General features: G+C 43.3%; 1 long non-coding RNA gene across 1 annotated transcript in view; it reads right to left on the minus strand.

Annotated features, from left to right (window-relative positions):
- Nucleotides 1-19,083, minus strand: part of LOC149462037 (uncharacterized) — a 124,031-nt gene extending 104,948 nt beyond the window's left edge. The window contains exons 1-2 of the long non-coding RNA XR_016312726.1: nt 18,768-19,083; nt 14,973-15,057 (exon numbers count right to left, since the gene is read on the minus strand). This is a non-coding gene — a long non-coding RNA (uncharacterized LOC149462037). The remainder of the gene's footprint in view (nt 1-14,972; nt 15,058-18,767) is intronic.
- Between the last annotated feature and the right edge of the window lie 586 nt (nt 19,084-19,669).

Here is a 19,669-nt window from a genome sequence, read left to right on the forward strand (position 1 = left end):
CTGAGAAGTGCAGGATTTGGCAGAGGAGTTCTATTCTCCTCTCTGCTGCCGACTGCTGAGACAAGGTGGGAGCAAAGACAATGGGGGTACCTGCAGGAGAGGTGCAAGGGCCACATGAAATGGCCTGGAGGGCCGGATTCGGCCCACGGGTCTTGTGTTTGACACCTGTGCACTATGTGATAACATTTTGCTTTGACGGGTTCTCTTTACTGAGACCCCTACTAATAGACCCCTGATGTCTCTCTGAGATTAGGAAGATTGTTGTTGAAATGAATGGTTTGGTGACAGGGTGTCTTTAACCTCCCTAGCGGTATGATTATTTCAGATTTTTGGTGCTGAAAGCGGTACCATTATTTTGCATGGAAATTTGGCATTTTATATTGTAGGCCTGTAATTCTTAGGAATAACTCACTGAAATCTGTCCGAACAAGAGTCTAGTAAACATCCCGGGTATGATAAAACTTGAAACACGAAATAATAAATTATAATTTAATAAATAATCATAAAAAATAATAATATAATAATATATTTAATTCAATAATATAATCAAACCAAAAACACTGAAATTTGAAATATAGCGCCAAGTTCGTATATCACTGAGCAAAGTCGCAAAATCGTTTTCAGTGTCTGATGAGGAATTTCCCCCACTAATCATTATCACTCAATTCTGCAAGTGGTTCTGATTTACTATCGCTGTTCTCTAGCCGGTCTAAACCCGCTTTTGACCTAAAGGGACGCTTTTTGGACGCCATGGAAATTTCTCAGTTTCCAGGCAGAAAGAACAGTAAAAATGCAGGCAGGGCACAGGACAAAGCACTCGGGACAAAATGTATGTGAAATGGTTTGATACAGTAATGTTTTACTATGTGATTTTAGTGAATGTCACTTTTTGTCATTTTCAAATTTCCCGCCGTTCCGTCCCCCGTACGTCCCGACGCTCGCAGGGAACGGAACCCAGAAGACAGATGCCGGCATCCGCCGGAGGACATTGCCGGGGACACTGCAGGAGGGACATCGCGGGAGCGCAGGGCAACGTAAGTGATCGAGGGATCGCGGAGCAGCGCCGCATGGTAAGCCCGAGTGCAGCTCGGGGTTACCGCTTGTGGTACTGAAACTTTACCCCGAGCTACACTCGGGAATACCGCCGGGGGGTTAATTAGATTAATCTAGAACCTGCATATTACAGATAAAGGAAGTACACCATGCAGAGGAATAATATCCACACAGATATTTTAGATTTTTAAAAAAAATAAACAATGTATGTTAAAGCAGAACTATACTCACCTTGGATCCAGCAATGTGATCCTCTGGCGCTGACATCTTTGGGCGGCTGGCTTACGGGTCTCGATCACTGGCTACTTTCATTAGCTGGGCAGGGATGATGCTACTCCTGCGTATGCGCAGGAGTGCAGTCGGTTTCGGCAGTGCCGAATTTGTACAGACAACTTACTGTACATGGGTGATCAGATAGGTACGTAACTGTATTCCAAAAGTTCTGCTTTAAGTTCCACTTTAATTTCACATTTTCTCAGGTAGCTAGCAGGTGAAGTTTTAGGCTTTTTCTCTCATTTTCCAATTTCTCTGCTTGGAGATAAAAAAAAAAAAGCCCATTGTTATAACTGAACAGCAAATGAGTCAGAGCAGTGAAACCTTCCCCACGCTCCCCTTTTCTGGTTCCATGTGACATCTCAGTCAGACATGTCAAGCCTGAAGGCAGGCAGCTACAGCTGTGGTCTTTCTGTAGATTAAATATAGTGCTTTTGGATTCCCTTGTAACATGTCAAGTATTTATTTGTATGACAAAAGTTGTGAATTGTACCATCAAGTCGATGATGATTCCTGGTGACCACATGAATAATGCTTCTCCAGAATGATGTCCTCTATCTGACTCTTCAGTCTTCATCATGGCACATTCATAGTTTTTGTGAAGGTATTCAGCCAGCATTTTAGACCAGGCCAGTCTAGAAACCTGAATTTCTTCTTTTTGAGTCATTCCTTGCTGGATTTGCTAATGGGCTTCAGATCATCATCATGTTGAAAGGTCAATTTTCAGTTCAACTTCAGCTTTTGGACAGATAGCTTCAAATTCTCATCAAGCACACTTTGATATGGGGAATTTATAGCTGACTCAATCACTGTGAGGTGCCCAGGCAATGAAGAAGCAAAGTAACCCCAAACTATAACATTTGCATCACCATGCTTCACAGTTTTTTTTTCGAAGTTCATCTGCTAAAATGCTGCCTTTGGTTTGCACCAAAAATGTCTACTGTAATGATGGTCAAACAATTCTATCTTTGACTTATCAGCACTAAGCACATTGTTCCAGAAGGCCTGTTCTTTCCCTTACTGTTCAAAGGCAAAACGTAATCTTGCTGTAATGTTCTCTTTGGGCAGCAAATGTTTTATTTCCTGGCACACCTGTCATGGAGGCAAAATTAGTGAAATCTTATTGTGATTGTAGATGCATGCATTTTGACACCAACTGTTGGGTTGAGTTACTGATTCCCAAGGTTACATTTTGGGGTTCTTGGAGAATTCTTTTAGCATCACATAGCTCTTCGGCTGAATTTGCTGGGCCAGCAAGTCCTGGTTTAATTAGCAGTTGTTTGAAATCTATGGCACTTGTAGATTATTTTCCTTACAGTGGAACCATTTGATTTCAAATAATTTTGCAATCCCTTGCCAGGCACAACATTCTTTATGAGGGCCTTAGAGAGCTCTGTTGATCTTGGGATGATGACACCACACACACCATGGGCAAAAAGAGCACCAGGCCCTAGATACCTGATGTTTATATTAGAGAGGTTCTGCCTGCATACTCCCTAAGGCACCTTTCATACGAGTGTTCCAGTCGGGTCTGCCTGTCCATTTTTCAGGTGGACCCAGATGGACCCTCCATTCTGCTCTATCTCCAATCCAATCTGATCCACCAGTCTGTTTACACTTGGCCACCAATAGAGCATAAGTGGAGTGGACACTGACCTGTCATTTGCCCACTCCTCTCTGCTCAGTGGAGGATCAGCACACAGATCCCCTGGAGGGGCGGACTGACCATTCGAGCACTTGGGCACTGCCCGAGGGCCCGGGGTCAGTAGGGGGGCCCATGAAATGCCCCTGGTACCTTTTTTATAGGCTTTTTTGAGTGTGGGCAAGGACACAGGGGCCCCATGATCCCCTATTGCCCAGGGGGCCCCATGAGTTGTCAGTCCGCCCCTGATCCCCTGCTGAGCAAGCAGATCACAGGCGGAGTCAGCCCTGTGTAAAAGGAATCTAAGGAGATTCTATTTATTGGCACCTAATCTGAAACACTGGATTCTAATTCCATAGATTTGAAGTGGTGGAAAATATAGATCGTGTTTACTTCTTCTAGGTGGCAAATCTGCATTTTTGTTAAATTGATTTATGAGAATGAATTCACCCTGTCAATGTTATGTCTTATTTGTTGAAGAATATAATCATTAATGGTATGTAGGCACTGATTGAACGAAGATCTAATTTTTGTCTGTGTTAAAAGTCAACAAATGCCCATGGGGTGTACTTACTTTATCACATGACTGTATTATATTATATATGGGTAGCACAGTGTCTAAATGGTTAGCACTTCCACTTGGCAGTACTAGGGTCGTCGGTTCGAATCCCAACCATGGCACCACCGTAAGTGCACCCACCACCAATAATCCATATGGTAATAGTAAAGATGTCACTCATGCTAGTACCAGGAGCACCAAATCAAAAAAATCACCCCCTGTCAACCACCCCTGCAGCAGTTCATCAGTACAGCCCAGCCCCACAATGGAATATGGGGCTGAAAGAGAGAAGGAGGCAAAGACAAGGAAAAAGAGGAGGAAAGAATACCAAAAAGCACTCCCGCCTGGCAGTACTAGGGTCGTTGGTTCGAATACCAACCACGGAACCACCTGCCTGGAGTTTGCATGTTCTCCCTGTGCCTGCATGGGTTTCCTCCGAGTACTCCGGTTTCCTCCCACACTCCAAAGACATGCTAGTAGGTTAATTGGCTCCTGTCTAAATTGGCCCAAGTATGTGTATGTATGAATGTAAGTTAGGGACCGTAGATTGTATACCCCTTGAGGGTTAGGGACTGATGTGAATATACAATATATATATATGTAAAGCGCTGCGTATATGGACGGCGCTATATAAGTACCTGAAATAAATAATACATTTTAAAAAAATATAACAATTTAAAAAAAACAAAAATCATTTCAAATTGTTACACTACAATCTTTCTATTTAAAACAAAATAAAAGTGGCAGAAAACCATTATAGTTTTTTTTTTATTTTCTGATAAATTGAAGATCTGCGGTAAGGCACTTTCGTAGCCGTTGCATAAAGATACCTGACTTTGATTGCTTTAGACTAAAACACAATCATTTTACGAACTTGCTCAGAGTAAATGTTCTGCCATTCTACAAAGGTCTCACAATATTATCTCTGCAGCACATAGTATAATTGTTAAGTATACAACCACAGTACATGTTTGTATTGTGTCGCAGTGTGTAAATCAGTAGCACACAATGGGGCCCATTCAGTACTAGGATTTGGCTAACTTACTCTGTTAATCATCATTGATGTGTGGGGTTGAGCAGTGGAAACACATCCAGATCTTTTTAACAGCTCATAATGAGGTTCTATACTTCACAATATAATTAGTTATCTGAATAAGAACTGAGGGAAGGTTGTTACTGAGGCAGCGGCTATAGCTACAGCGTGCTAAAGGCTACAAACTTGCTGGCCTGTGAGGCTCATACACATACAGTTGCAAGAAAAAGTATGTGAACCCCTTGGGATTACGTGGAGTTTTGCATGAATTGGGCATAAAATTTGCTCTGAACGTCATCTAAGTCACAACAATAGAAGAACACAGTCTGCTGAACATAATACTACACAAACATTAGATGTTGCCATGGTTTAATTGCACATAACATGTAAACATTCACAGTGCAGGGAGGAAAAAGTATGTGAGGCCCTAGCTTAATGACTTCTCCCAGAGCTAATTGGAGCCAGGAGTGAGCCAACCTTGACTCCAATCAGTGTGATGATATTGGATGTGTTGCTGACAGCTGTCCTGCCCTTAAAAAACACACACCTGTTTTGGGTTTACTGGTTTCAAGAAGCACTGTCTGATGTGAACCATGTCTCGCAGAAAAGAGCTCTCAGAAGACTTGCATGAAGCTGGAAAGTGTTACAAAAGTATCTCCAAAAGCCTTGATGTTCATGTGTCCACGGTAAGACAGACTGTCTACAAATGGAGAAAGTTTAGCACTGTTGCTACTCTCCCTAGGCATGGTCGTCCTGTAAAAATGACTGCAAGAGCACAGCGCAGAATGCTGCATGAGATAAAGAAGAATCGCAGTGTCAGTTAAAGACCTACAGAAATCTCTGGCACATGCTAACATTTTTGTTGACACATCTACAATAAGGAAAACATTAAACAAGAATGGAGTACATGGGAGGACACCACGGAGGAAGCCATTGCTGTCCAAAAAGAATATTGCAGCACGTTTGAAGTTTGCAAAAGAGCACCTGGATGTTCCACAGCACTACTGGCAAAATATACTGTGGGCAGATGAGACCAAGATTGAGTTGTTTGGGAAGAACACACAACACTATGTGTGGAGAAAAAAAAGGCACAGCACACCAACATCAAAACCTCATCCCCACTGTACAACATGGCGGAGGGAGCATCATGGTTTGGGGCTGCTTTGCTGCTTCAGGGCCTGGACGGATTGTTGTCATTGATGGGAAAATTAATTCCAGAGTTTATCAAGACATTTTGTAGGAAAACATACGACCATCTGTCCGCCAACTGAAGCTCCGCAGAGGATGGGTGATGCAACAGGACAATGACCCAAAGCATACAAGTAATTCAACAAAACAATGGCTGCAACAGCACAGAATACGCCTTCTGGAGTGGCCCAATCAGAGTCCTGACCTCAACCCCATTGAAATGCTGTGGCATGACCTTAAGAGACCGATTTACACCAGACATCCCAAGAATATTGCTACACTGAAACAGTTTTGTGAAAAGGAGTGGTCCAAAATGACTCCAGATCGTTGTGCAGGTCTGATCTGCAACTACAGGAAACGTTTGGTTGAGGTTATTGCTGCCAAAGGAGGGTCAACCAGTTATTAAGTTCAAAGGTTCACATACTTTTTCCTCCCTGCACTGTGAATGTTTACATATTATGTGCAATTAAACCATGGCAACATCTAATGTTTGTGTAGTATTATGTTCAGCAGACTGTGTTCTTCTATTGTTGTGACTTAGATGACGTTCAGAGCACATTTTATGCCCAATTCATGAAAAACTCCCCGTAATCCCAAGGGGTTCACATATTTTTTCTTGCAACTGTACATGGTATATGCACAGTAGGCTCTGCATAGGCTTTCACTGTTCAATAATATTTTATTGAAACTTTACCAAAGAAATGTGTAACTTTGCAGTAAAATTATTTTTGTTGTACATGCAACTTAAAGGAAGCATTAATAAAATTGATGCCTGCGTGTCACTTGGTCATAGCCAATGCAACATCAGAAATAGATTTAAAGAGTCAATCTGCTTTAGGCTACGTTCACACTAGCGTTGTGTGCAGGCGGCAGAGAGGCGTTTGGGAAGCGTCTTTACCGCTTCCCAAACGCCTCTGCCAAGTCTGCACATTACAGCACATGGTGCTGTTCTAACGGGAGCGTTTGCGTCGCGGCAAAACGGACGCCTCTGGTCGAGTTAGGAGGCGTTGAAGCCTCCTATTCTCGTCTATAGTGCCGCTTTGCAAACGCCCGGCCGGCGTTTGCGGTGCGGTTGCGACGCGGTTGCGGGGCGTTTGCTGAGCGGTAACACCATTCAAACTGCATTATAGGCATTTGTGGGGCGTTATTAACACTCGGCAAACGCCTAGCAACCGTCGCTAAACCGCACATGCGGTGTTTGCGGAGAGTTAAAAAACGCTCCGCAAACGCCAGACCAACGCTTGCCAAACGCTATAGGGGCGTTTGGCAAGCGTTGGTAAAACAGCCAAGTGTGAACGAGCCCTAAAGGTAATAATTTAGTTCCAGCTTGAGCCTGGTGGGTAAAACCAGCAAGGGAGAATGTCACCAGCACACCGAGGATCACCAATGTGGGTCCAAAAGTTTTAATGAATGATCACATAGTTACAGCAAGGCAATTTTTTGGAGTCTCGCAGATGAAGGGGTCCTGCGAGACTTCGAAACGTTGCCATGCTGTAATTATGTGATCGTTCATTAAAACTTTTGGACCCACATTGGTGATCCTTGGTGTGCTGGTGACATTCTCCCTTGCTGGTTCTGTTCGGTTCCAGCCGACGGATCGCTGCAGCACCCACTTATACACACAGCCATTTTTAACGCAGGAACGTCTGCGTTTGGATTGTACACTTGCATGGTGGGTAGAACCAGACCCAATGTCTTAGATACTCCATCAGCGAGATCTCCTCTTTATTATTCCTAACTCTATTCCTGTCCACCTGGGAGGTTTTCTTCCACCTTTGTGTGTTTCATACTGGTTAAAAAATGATGTATTGGACAGCAGTCCATGGACTTTATGGACACCACATCACAAAGTATATTTTCCTTAAAATATAAGCTTTATTTCTTCATATTTAAAAACATTAAAATTCATCAAAATACATCTCGAAGTAGCATTCTGCACCCCTATGTCGATAAGGTGGTGGTCACACACAATAGAAAGAGAATCTTAAAGTATTCTGATTACAGGCAAATAGTAATTGGTGTCTAATCAACATCCATGTGTGTAAAGCTCAACATGTTTTGTGTTGTTATTCTGCATCTTCTTCAGGAGAGAAGGTGCACAGATTATATTGCTACGATTAGCATTGGCGGAGGAGATTATCCCACTAGTGATATGTCACACGGACCAACCCAAACACCACACCTCATCTCAAAGTACATTAGGACTGGGTAACAAAGGAAGAAGAAAAGAGAAAGAAACCAGTCTTACATAGTTACATAGTTAGTCTGGCTGAAAAAAGACAAAAGTCCATCCAGTTCAACCATTAAAAAAAAAAAGTTATAATCCTATACCCACAGTTGATCCAGAGGAAGGAAAAAATATTAAGCAAAGCTTGATCCAATTTTCTCCTGAAGGGGAAAAAAATCCTTCCCGATCCCCCGAGAGGCAATTGGAAATTCCCTGGATCAACTTTACCTATAAATGTTAGTATCCAGTTATATTCTGTGTATCTAAGAAAGAATCCAGGCCTTTTATAAAGCAATCCACTGAGCTGGCCAGAACCAACTCTTGAGGGAGTCTATTCCACATTTTCACAGCTCTCACTGTGAAGAAACCTTTCCGTGTTTGGAGATTAAATTTCTTTTCCTCCAGATGTAAAGAGTGCGCCCTTGTCCTCTGTGATGACCTCAGGGTGAATAGCTCCACACCGAGTTCACTATATGAACCACTGATGTATTATACATGGAGATCATATCCCCCCTTATGTATTATACATGGAGATCATATCCCCCCTTATGTATTATACATGGAGATCATATCCCCCCTTATGTATTATACATGGAGATCATATCCCTCCTTATGTATTATACATGGAGATCATATCCCCCCTTATGTATTATACATGGAGATCATATCCCCCCTTATGTATTATACATGGAGATCATATCCCCCCTTATGTATTATACATGGAGATCATATCCCCCTTAATTATTATACATGGTGATCATATCCCCCCTTATGTAATATACATGGAGATCATATCCCCCCTTATGTATTATACATGGAGATCATATCCCCCCTTATGTATTATACATGGAGATCATATCCCCCTTATGTATTATACATGGAGATCATATCCCCCCTTATGTATTATACATGGAGATCATATCCCCCTTATGTATTATACATGGAGATCATATCCCCCCTTATGTATTATACATGGAGATCATATCCCCCCTTATGTATTATACATGGAGATCATATCCCCCCTTAATCTGCTCTTCTCAAGAGAAAATACATTCAGTTCCTCTAATCTTTCCTCATAGCTGACCTCCTCCATGCCTCTTATCAGTTTGGTTGCCCTTCTCTGTACTTTCTCCAGTTCCCCAATGTTCTTTTTGTGAATTGGTGCCCAAAACTGAACTGCATATTCCAGATGAGGTCTTACTAATGATTTGTACCGGGGGAAATGATATCTCTCTCTCTGGAGTCTATACCTCTTTAAATCTAAGAGAGGATTTTGCTCGGTTTAGAAGCTGCAGCTTGGCACTGCATGCCATTATTAAGCTTGTGATCTACCAGAACCCCCAGATCCTTCTCCACCATTGATTCCCCCAGTTGTACCCCCCCTAGTATGTATGATGCATGCATATTCCTAGCACCCAAGTGCATAATCATACGTCTGCCCAATAAGTTCGAATGTAGAGATGTGGTTGGAGGTTCTTAAGCTGTGTGATGGACCATAAAGATCTTTGCAGACTGACTGCTATGAGCTCTGTCCTTATATACTCGTCTGTGTATTGATGACCCCCAAATTATTATGGATGACTAATGAATGTTTGTTGTACTTTTGATGTGGAAATCATGGGATATTTTTGGCCATGAACAAATTGGAAATAATCTTACCAAGTGACATTTGTACTTATTGGGACAGATCAGTGAGCTGCAGGAGGGAGATTTCCCAGTCCTTGCTGACATTCACTAAGGGGTAGAGTTGCTTGTGACCACATTGACCTAATATGGCCATGTGCCCATATAGGGTCAATGTCAATGAGCTATTATGGCCACATAGCCATATTAGGTCAATGTGGTCACGAGCAACTCTACCCCTTAGTGAATGTCAGCAAGGACTGGGAAATCTCCCTCCTGCAGCTCACTGATCTGTCCCAATAAGTACAAATGTCACTTGGTAAGATTATTTCCAATTTGTTCATGGCCAAAAATATCCCATGATTTCCACATCATGTATAATACATAAGGGGGGATATGATCTCCATGTATAATACATAAGGGGGGGATATGATCACCATGTATAATACATAAGGGGGGATATGATCTCCATGTATAATACATAAGGGGGGATATGATCTCCATGTATAATACATAAGGGGGGATATGATCTCCATGTATAATACATAAGGGGGGATATGATCTCCATGTATAATACATAAGGGGGGATATGATCTCCAAGTATAATACATAAGGGGGGATATGATCTCCATGTATAATATATAAGGGGGGATATGATCTCTATGTATAATACATAAGGGGGGATATGATCACCATGTATAATACATAAGGGGGATATGATCTCCATGTATAATACATAAGAGGGGATATGATCTCCATGTATAATACATAAGGGGGGATATGATCTCCATGTATAATAAATAAGGGGGGATATGATCTCCATGTATAATACATAAGGGGGGATATGATCTCCATGTATAATACATAAGGGGGGGATATGATCTCCATGTATAATACATAAGGGGGGGATATGATCACCATGTATAATACATAAGGGGGGAATATGATCACCATGTATAATACATAAGGGGGGATATGATCTCCATGTATAATACATAAGGGGGGATATGATCTCCATGTATAATACATAAGGGGGGATATGATCTCCATGTATAATACATAAGGGGGGATATGATCAGCATGTATAATACATAAGGGGGATATGATCTCCATGTATAATACATAAGGGGGGATATGATCTCCATGTATAGTACATAAGGGGGGATATGATCTCCATGTATAATACATAAGGGGGGATATGATCTCCATGTATAATACATAAGGGGGGATATGATCTCCATGTATAATACATAAGGGGGGATATGATCTCCATGTATAATACATAAGGGGGATATGATCTCCATGTATAATACATAAGGGGGGATATGATCTCCATGTATAATACATAAGGGGGGATATGATCTCCATGTATAATACATAAGGGGGGATATGATCTCCATGTATAATACATAAGGGGGATATGATCTCCATGTATAATACATAAGGGGGGATATGATCTCCATGTATAATACATCAGTGGCTCATATAGTGAACTCGGTGTAGAGTTATTCACCCTGAGGTCATCACAGAGGACAAGGGGGCACTCTTTACATCTGGAGGAAAAGAAATTTAATCTCCAAACACGGAAAGGTTTCTTCACAGTGAGAGCTGTGAAAATGTGGAATAGACTCCCTCAAGAGTTGGTTCTGGCCAGCTCAGTGGATGATGATGCCATGTGAATTGCCACCTCTTTGTATATGTGCCGATGCTGGGCAGGGATTCCTCTGCCCGCAGTTCATCAATGACAAGTAACATCCAGGTTCAGATAGAACCTGGTTTGGACCATCCCCAAGCTCATCCCTATTCCTTTTACATTCTCTATAACAATAGAAAAAAATAAAATAGAAATTAATTTCAGAAGACAGAGTAGGAACCCCTCTTATTTAGCATAGCAGGAGTGAAGACCCAGGAACTCAGCACACACATCGCCGATGCAAGAACATTTTCAGGTCATGTAACCCTCCGGCATTTGCCAAACTCTTACACATCAGTTTTGGGTGCACTGACCTGCCATTTTCAGCTACAAGTAATCACTGTTATCAGTTTTCCCAGACTGTTTATTACCATACATGGACAGCAAAACCTGTAAATTATTACCAACAAACCTTCCCAGACAACTTATTATTGCAGCAAAAACCTGGACTGCTAAATGTGGACATTTCCAAAGATACAGAAAAACATGTCTAAAGTATATTACAAATGTCCAAGTGAACTTTTCATTTTAATACGCTACATACACTCCAAGGGCATCAGAACAAAAGTTTTTATTACTGAAAACAGGTGCAGTGCTGATATCACAAATACGTAAAAAGGTGCTTGTTGGAAAAATTGAAAATTGATAATTTAATCAACCATATACAAGTATTATAAAGTGCCAAATAGCGCAAATAATATCTCAAAATTGCGGCATAAATGCAAACCATAAACTCAATAAAATGCAATAAATATAGCTTACACCCAATGACTAAGTGCTTCGCACGAAACGCGTCAGTAGGGGGCTACAGCGTCTTGACGTCACGCCGCTGCTGGTGGCCATCTTGGATGTACATGGTCAGTCGTTTTGCTTTCTGTTTGTATGCACTCTGATTTGGAAATAAAATTCCTTTGATAAATGCAGTATCACGTTATACGGCATCCTTTTTTGGGCTCTCTGTGAGTCTCATCATTCACAGAGCCTATTTTAGAGGTGACCCGATGCAGTGATACATATCGAGGGACCCTGAATGGAACAGGAACTTGGCCATACATTGGAGCAGATGATCTGGCTGACCTGATAAGACAGTATTAATCTCAAATGCGTGATTTCAGCGCGCATCTGGTGAGTGCGCCATTCACTTATTACTAGTAACACCATCCGTCACTCCTGAATAAGAGAGTTGAACACTTTTGCTGTGATCTGCTATGAGCCCCACGTTCATTCTTTGGACTTTCACTTATTTATCACTATAACCACTTTAATGTGGTTTTATATATTCTGCACTTTATATTTATTGCATTTTATTGAGTTTATGGTTTGCATTTATGCCGCCATTTTGAGATATTATTTGCGCTATTTGGCACTTTATAATACTTGTATATGGTTGATTGAATTATCAATTTTCAATTTTTCCAACAAGCACCTTTTTACATATTTTTGATATCAGCGCTGCACCTGTTTTCAGTGATATTTGTTTTTAGGAGGTTTATGGTTACCTTTGGTGTCCCAGCAGCTCTTGTTCTTGTAGCGCTCGCTTAAGTCTTCCTTACTTAAAAGTTTTTATTAGGCCCTTTTGCATGGGGCAGGCTCCATTTAGATCAGCAGGGGATCTGTGCGCTGATCTCCCACTGATCAGAGCAAAGCAGGCAGATGACAGGTCTGTGTCCTCTCAGTTTATGCAGAGAGGACACGGACAGAGCACCCTCTGCTCTATGGTCAGTCGGGTGTAAACAGACTCTGCTGTCCATTTGCCCCGACAGCCCTCCAATCTGCCTAGAGAGAAGGGGACGGACCCCCTTCCGTTTCATTTTATTAGACTGGATCAGATTGGCGGTAGGTGGGTGTAAATGGAGAAAAGTTCATTTACATCCATTGGTCCACAGGGATACATGACTGAAAAACTGACATGCGGACCTGATTGAATTGCCCTTGTAAAAGGAGCCCCACAGTTTGTTTTCTTTAGGTGACTTGAAGTGACTTCAGGTGCTCTCATGTAACTTTGTCCTCCTATGAGTAAGTTGCTGTGATGTAAAGTGCGGTAAGAATGCGCACTCACCAGAACACGCAATTTAATGAGCATTTTGTTATATTTTTCTTGATGTCATCTGCCAATCTGGATAGTATCTGGAGTCCGGTATATTCCCTCCTGTGGTCCTGGATGCTGTTAATGGGACATCAAGGTGGTCCGGAGCTCCCCTCAGGTGATAGCTTTGGTACTGCCCTCTGGAGGTTGTAAAGGCTCCCTCTCCGGTGGTTAGGTGGGTAGCTGTAAATTAATACTCTCCAGGGGAGTCTTATGTGTAAAGTTTTCACATCTCTTTAGAACTTGATACTCCACACAGTTTTTCTATAAAGACTAGCTTGCAGCATAAACTAACCTCCTAGTTAGCTATTTCTTCCGTAGAACATCTCACAAACATATCTTTTCACACACCACAAGCCACATAGATTAATTAAATTGCGCGTTCTGGTGAGTGCGCATTCTTACCGCACTTTACATCACAGCACCTTACTCATAGGAGGACAAAGTTACATGAGAGCACCTGAAGTCACTTCAAGTCACCTAATGAACTGTCTATTTAATGATGTATATACATTTAATTTTCACATTGTGATTTTCCTCTAGCGCTGCACTTTTGATTTATATTGTCTTTTAGAGGTTCTTTATGGTTACCTGGTGCACAGCTGCTATACTTTTTATGTGCGCTCACATATATTTACCTTATTTATTGTTTTCTTTAGGTTGCAGTTGTAGCCTGAGTAGAAAAGCCTGTCCTCTGCCAACATGCTTATAGAGAAGGACCCTCGTTCTTTGTGTGGAAGCAGTGGTCTCTCTGCAGAGATCCAACACACCCTCTGCCTTTTTCAGCAGTAGAGTTCTCCAATCAGCTAGTAGCCTGAGCATTGCTGACTACAAAGCTATAAGACTCAATAGGGGGCATGTCGGACCTCTGCGTAGAGACCACTGCTTCCACACAGAGAGCAAGAGTCATTCTCTATAGAATGCTGGCAGGAGACAGGCTTTTCTATGTGGATGCTATCTAAAGAAAACAAACTGTGAGTCTTTGCACATCTGTTTTGATGCACCTTGAATGTATTTAGCTTATTTAGACTGAACGTTTAATTGGGCATTACATAAACCTGAATATAAAAATGTAACATTCCATGTTTTTGCATGTGGATCTACCTAGAATGTGTTTTTTTTTTCTGAAGGTAACCTTGTGTATGCATTTTCAGTCTGAATTGCCTGAGTTCTGGGACTAGACTAGTGAAAGTTCAAGGGTCTGTTTAAACAATGTGTTGTATTAACCCACAGTGTTATCACTTGTTACAGATCTTTGCATAGAGGCTGCCGCCATTTTGAATGGGCTACTGGTTTACCTTAATATATTAAAAAAAAGGCACCTCATTTTAAAGTTTTAGCACGCTGTACTACATCACCCAGATGGTTCACATCTTTTGAGGTGCCCCCAAGCACACATACATTGAGGTGCTTGGCAAAGCTTTGGGGTGCCATTAAACAGAAAGGCAACACTGGTCTTACTGTATGATAACATGAGCTGCAGTAAAGTGCAGAAAAACACGTTACCGTAATACAGCAATAAAACCTGACAGGGGTTCTAACCCTTTAATACTAAGAATGGGAAATAATAAAAATAAAATTATACATTGCCAGACCTGGAAAACTACCGCAGTTTGGACTCTATGCTGCGATGTCTCATACACATTCGGGTCAAAGCAGAACCAACTTCTCTTGTAGCCCCTGAAAGACACAAAGTTTTATAATGAAACAGAAAGCTATACAAGGTTTTAACTTACATGTTACTTAAAATGTTACTAAACCCGGACCCTGCATTCACTATATCTGGTCTCCCCAGACCCTGCATTCACTATATCTGGTCTCCCCGGACCCTGCATTCACTATATCCGGTCTCCCCGGACCCTGCATTCACTATATCTGGTCTCCCCGGACCCTGCATTCACTATATCTGGTCTCCCTGGACCCTGCATTCACTATATCCGGTCTCCCCGGACCCTGCATTCACTATATCTGCTCTCCCCGGACCCTGCATTCACTCTATCTGGTCTCTCAGGACCCTGCATTCACTATATCTGGTCTCCCACAGTACACAGAACATGGAAATGCAATTATTTTAGTAAATATAAACTGCTAAATACCTTTTCTCATCAGCAGTTAGAGCAGTCGTGTGATTTCTATTAGTGTCCAGCCAAGCACTGGTTACAGCTTGTAGCAGGAGTTTTCATTCTCCTCTGACTGTCCTATGAGGCTGCATAACCCCTGACCCTCCATCTGGACAGTGCTGATTGGTCCTGTGCTGATCACATGCATCCTCCCAAGAAAAAAAAAAACTCTCTAGCCATACACTCTAACTTGAGCATGTGCAGAGTGACTCCTAGAGCTCTGTATTATCAGCAGACGGATTGGGGACAATATTATTATTATACAGGATTTATATATCGCCAACAGTTTGTGCAGCACTTTGAATATAAGAATGGGAGGATCAGAGAAGACAGGATCAAACAGCATTTACACAATGCAGAGTTATAACCCCTTAGGTTCCGCAGTGAGTATAACAAGCATGCTTTACTGCATATACAGACTGATTTTACTGATGAGGGTTTAGTAGCACTCTAACTATAAATGGGTCCTAGTAGACGTTTACCTGAGTTCAGAGTTCAGTAAATACCTTCACCTTTGTTCCTCAATTACAGTATGTGATATTATGCACTAGTGGGAATGGAAATAGAAAACATTGTTCCTGTTACTTTTATCACTGTAAACTCCCTTGTAGTAAAAGGAAACATTTGAAACTCCTGGGAGGTCCGTTTTCCTTTGCAAGGCTCAGTATGGAAAGCACCTAACTTTCTTTTGCATTTGTATCTGTATCCTGCTATTATAATATTTGATACAATTAGTATTACATTTAATGTGAAACTGTCAGAACTGTCAGAATAGGAACTATGGTAGAACTATGGTAGCTGCCACTGTTAATTGACTTTTAAGGCCTTGTTCACATGGGGGCACTACAGTGTACACCAGGGGCGGACTGACAACTCATGGGCCCCCGGGCAATAGGGGATCATGGGGCCCCTGTGTCCTTGCCCAAACTCAAAAAGGCCTATGAAAAAGGTACCAGGGGCATCTCATGGGTCCCCCTACTGACCCAGGGCCCTCGGGCAGTGCCTGAGTTTCCAAATGGTCAGTCCGCCCCTGGTGTACACCTATGCGAGGGCTGGGGTTGCCCCCGTATGGGAATGCACAGGTGTTCCATGTATCCCAGTGCAGTCAGTCTCATTCGTGTCACTTGGATGCAGCAGCTGCACAGATACAGCCTCTGCTCTAAAACTGACATCCATGCACAGCCCCAAACTCACACTGTCTGAATTTGGGACTGTGTACCCAGGGCCGTGGATAAGGGGGTACCACCAGTCCTCCTGTACAGGGCCCAGGCCAGCATGGGGGCCCAGGCAGCTGGGCAAAAGTGAGTATGATTGGCACAGTGGGGGGGCAATTACTGGTACCAGTCCCCTGTATGGCTCTCTCTGCAGCAGCTTCTTCTCCTCTCCCTCCCACTGGCTTTCAACTGTCCCATACAGGGGATCATTTGCAGCAATTGCTCCCCCCCCCCAAATCACCCTCCCTGTGCACCATACATTTTCTCCTGCTTCCCAGAGCCCTCTGTGTGCCCCCACCCCTGCAGCGCTGCTGGCTTCCCTCCTCTCCTTCCCACTGGCAGCTGCAAGCACACCAGGGGCGGACTAACAACTCATGGGGCCCCCTGGGCAATAGGGGATCATGGGGCCCCTGTGTCCTTGCCCACACTCAAAAAAGCCTATAAAAAGGGTACCAGGGGCATTTCATGGGGCCCCCTACTGACCCTGGGCCCTCAGGCAGTGCCCGAGTGCTCTAATGGTCAGTCCGCCCCTGAAGCACACCATAGGATCCTTCAGGATGGAAAATGGGGGATGGGTCCGGTAAATATGTCAAATTTACCAGCCCCTTGCTTTCCTGAATGAACACAATAAGTGATCAGTTCTGATCAATCACTGTGTCCATAACTGAAGCATAGTAAACTGTGTTTTTTTGGGGGGTCCTGTCAGGTTGGCTGTAGGGCCCGTGGTTTCTAACAGCTGCCCTGTGTGTACCCACACCAGCACGGATGTCAAATTGGGAGAAGAGGATGTGTCTGAGTACCTGCTGCATCCCAATTGACATTAATGAGATTGATTGCATGAAGGATGCATGTGTAGCACTACCCCCTTAAGAGTCGCTGAGATGTGGGTCCCCCTACAGCTCTGCACAGCCCGGCAACACGCATTGTCTTCCATACTTTGCACTCTGGAGACAGTAAACAGTCCTTGAGCTTGTTTTTGTAATTTTTATTAAGGGATTTAGAACTTAGATGGGGTTGAGGAGTGTATGGGATGCTCAAGGAACTGTAGAAACATCAGGACAACTCAGAGCAATTATGTACAAAGATGTGGACAAAACAAAATAGTCTCTCCTCTGAGAGCATTCAAAGTCTTCTAGTGTACCTCCTCAGAACCCAGATGAATCCTCCTCTTCACTCAGCTGTACTGAAGGTGTTCCCTGGGCAAGGGGTCCCAGAAGCTGCCAATATAGAACAGTGCCAGATAAGGAGCTAGTTTGGTTCTCCCCCTGACTGTCCTCTCCCCTTATCCGGCCCAGGGAGTGTAGGAGTACTCACACTGTCCTTCCTGATAGCTTTATCGGTTGGTGGCTGCCTTCAGGCCTTTCACAGGGCTGGCTCCTTCCCTGCTGCTCAGAGTATCCTCCCTTGAAGATGGTGGTACAGTGGACATTCTCTTCTCCAGCACCTGCCTGTAGGTAGGCCCCTTTCCTGGGCCCCCTCCCTCCATCTTCCACCCGACACTGCTCAAACTCTGCACAGGCTCTGCCACTTTTGAGGGTTGCCCTGGACACCATGCCCAGCCACCTGCAAGTGGATTGGCCAGAGTCCCTCAAACATGCAGATCTGGGCCTACTCCCCTCCTTCACCCCACTGCCAGAAAGTACCCCATACTCATTCACATGGGGGGGGCGAGATCTGGGGGCTCCCTTGTAAAGGGGGCTTCAAGATTCCGATAAGCCCCCCGCCCACAGACCCCCACAACCACCGGCCATGGTTGTAGGGAAGAGGCCCTTGTCCCCATCAACATGGGGACAAGGTGCACTGGGGGAGAGCCCCCCTACCCCAAAGCACCCCCCCATGTTGAGGTCATGTGGCCTGGTATGGTTCAGGAGGGGGGGCACTCACTTGTCCCCCCCTTTTTTTATGACCTGCATGCTCGCTGGTATGGATTTTGGGGGGGACCCCCACACCATTTTAAAAAAAATGCTGGCGTGGGAGTTCCCTCCATAGCAGACTGTTCTGTCCCCACATGAAGGCGAATGAAGGTATAACTGATAATGGCTGTGTAACTTCCTACCTTCGTATCCAAGCAGTGGAGCAGACCGGACCGGCAGATGTTCAGGTTAGATGGATCCAAACGTATACACGAGAATGAAATCAGCGTGGGTTTATTTGGTCCAAAATACAGCGACAAACAGTGATACAATACTGTAAGGTAGTAGAGGTATTGATGCTGTCCTGTGATATCTTTCCTGAGGCTAACTGCTGGTCAAAAACTGATGCCTTCACAAGCCCAGGGTATTGAATGTCCTGTCACACAGCTATACAGCATATAAAAAATGGCTGCAGGAAGTGACCAGGACCAAGGCTTGCCTAAAACCACACCCAGCAGAGAAAACACTTACTAGCTATAACAAAGGCATGCAGCATGCAAATTCTGACCAGCAGATGGCAGCAACAGATCAAGACATAGAAACAAACATGGTAAGAATTGGTAATACAATGCACAGTTAAATAACAAATATGAGGGGAACAGCACACTCCCCGTCTGAAATTCCATAAGGGATTTCACTATGACGAATGTCCATAAAATATAAAACAACCTGTAACAAAGAACATGTTAGAATGCAATAAACATAACAATATAGTAGATTCCGAGTTGGAATAGAGAAGAACCACAAAGTTCAAGTTCAGTAGAGTTCACCCAGCAGGAATGTTCTCAATGGGTAGTATCAAAATGAGTTCGTTAATTGGCCTTGCGAACATTTTAAGCTCACCCTTTCTGAAGATCTTCAACTCCACTTTACGGACCTTGCTAGGAAGAACCTTTGTAATTATTCCCATAGGCCAGTCAATCCGTGCGGTATGTTGCTCCTTCATTAACACGAGGTCACCTTCTTTTAGGTTTGGTTTGTGGTGTTGCCACTTTCTTCTTCCTTGAAGAATATTGAGATACTCCTTTCGCCACCTGTTCCAGAA

This window comes from Staurois parvus, unplaced genomic scaffold (assembly GCF_062004578.1).
Source record: "Staurois parvus isolate SC_StPar_1 unplaced genomic scaffold, SC_StPar_1.0 ptg000187l, whole genome shotgun sequence".
Taxonomy (NCBI): Eukaryota; Metazoa; Chordata; class Amphibia; order Anura; family Ranidae; genus Staurois; species Staurois parvus.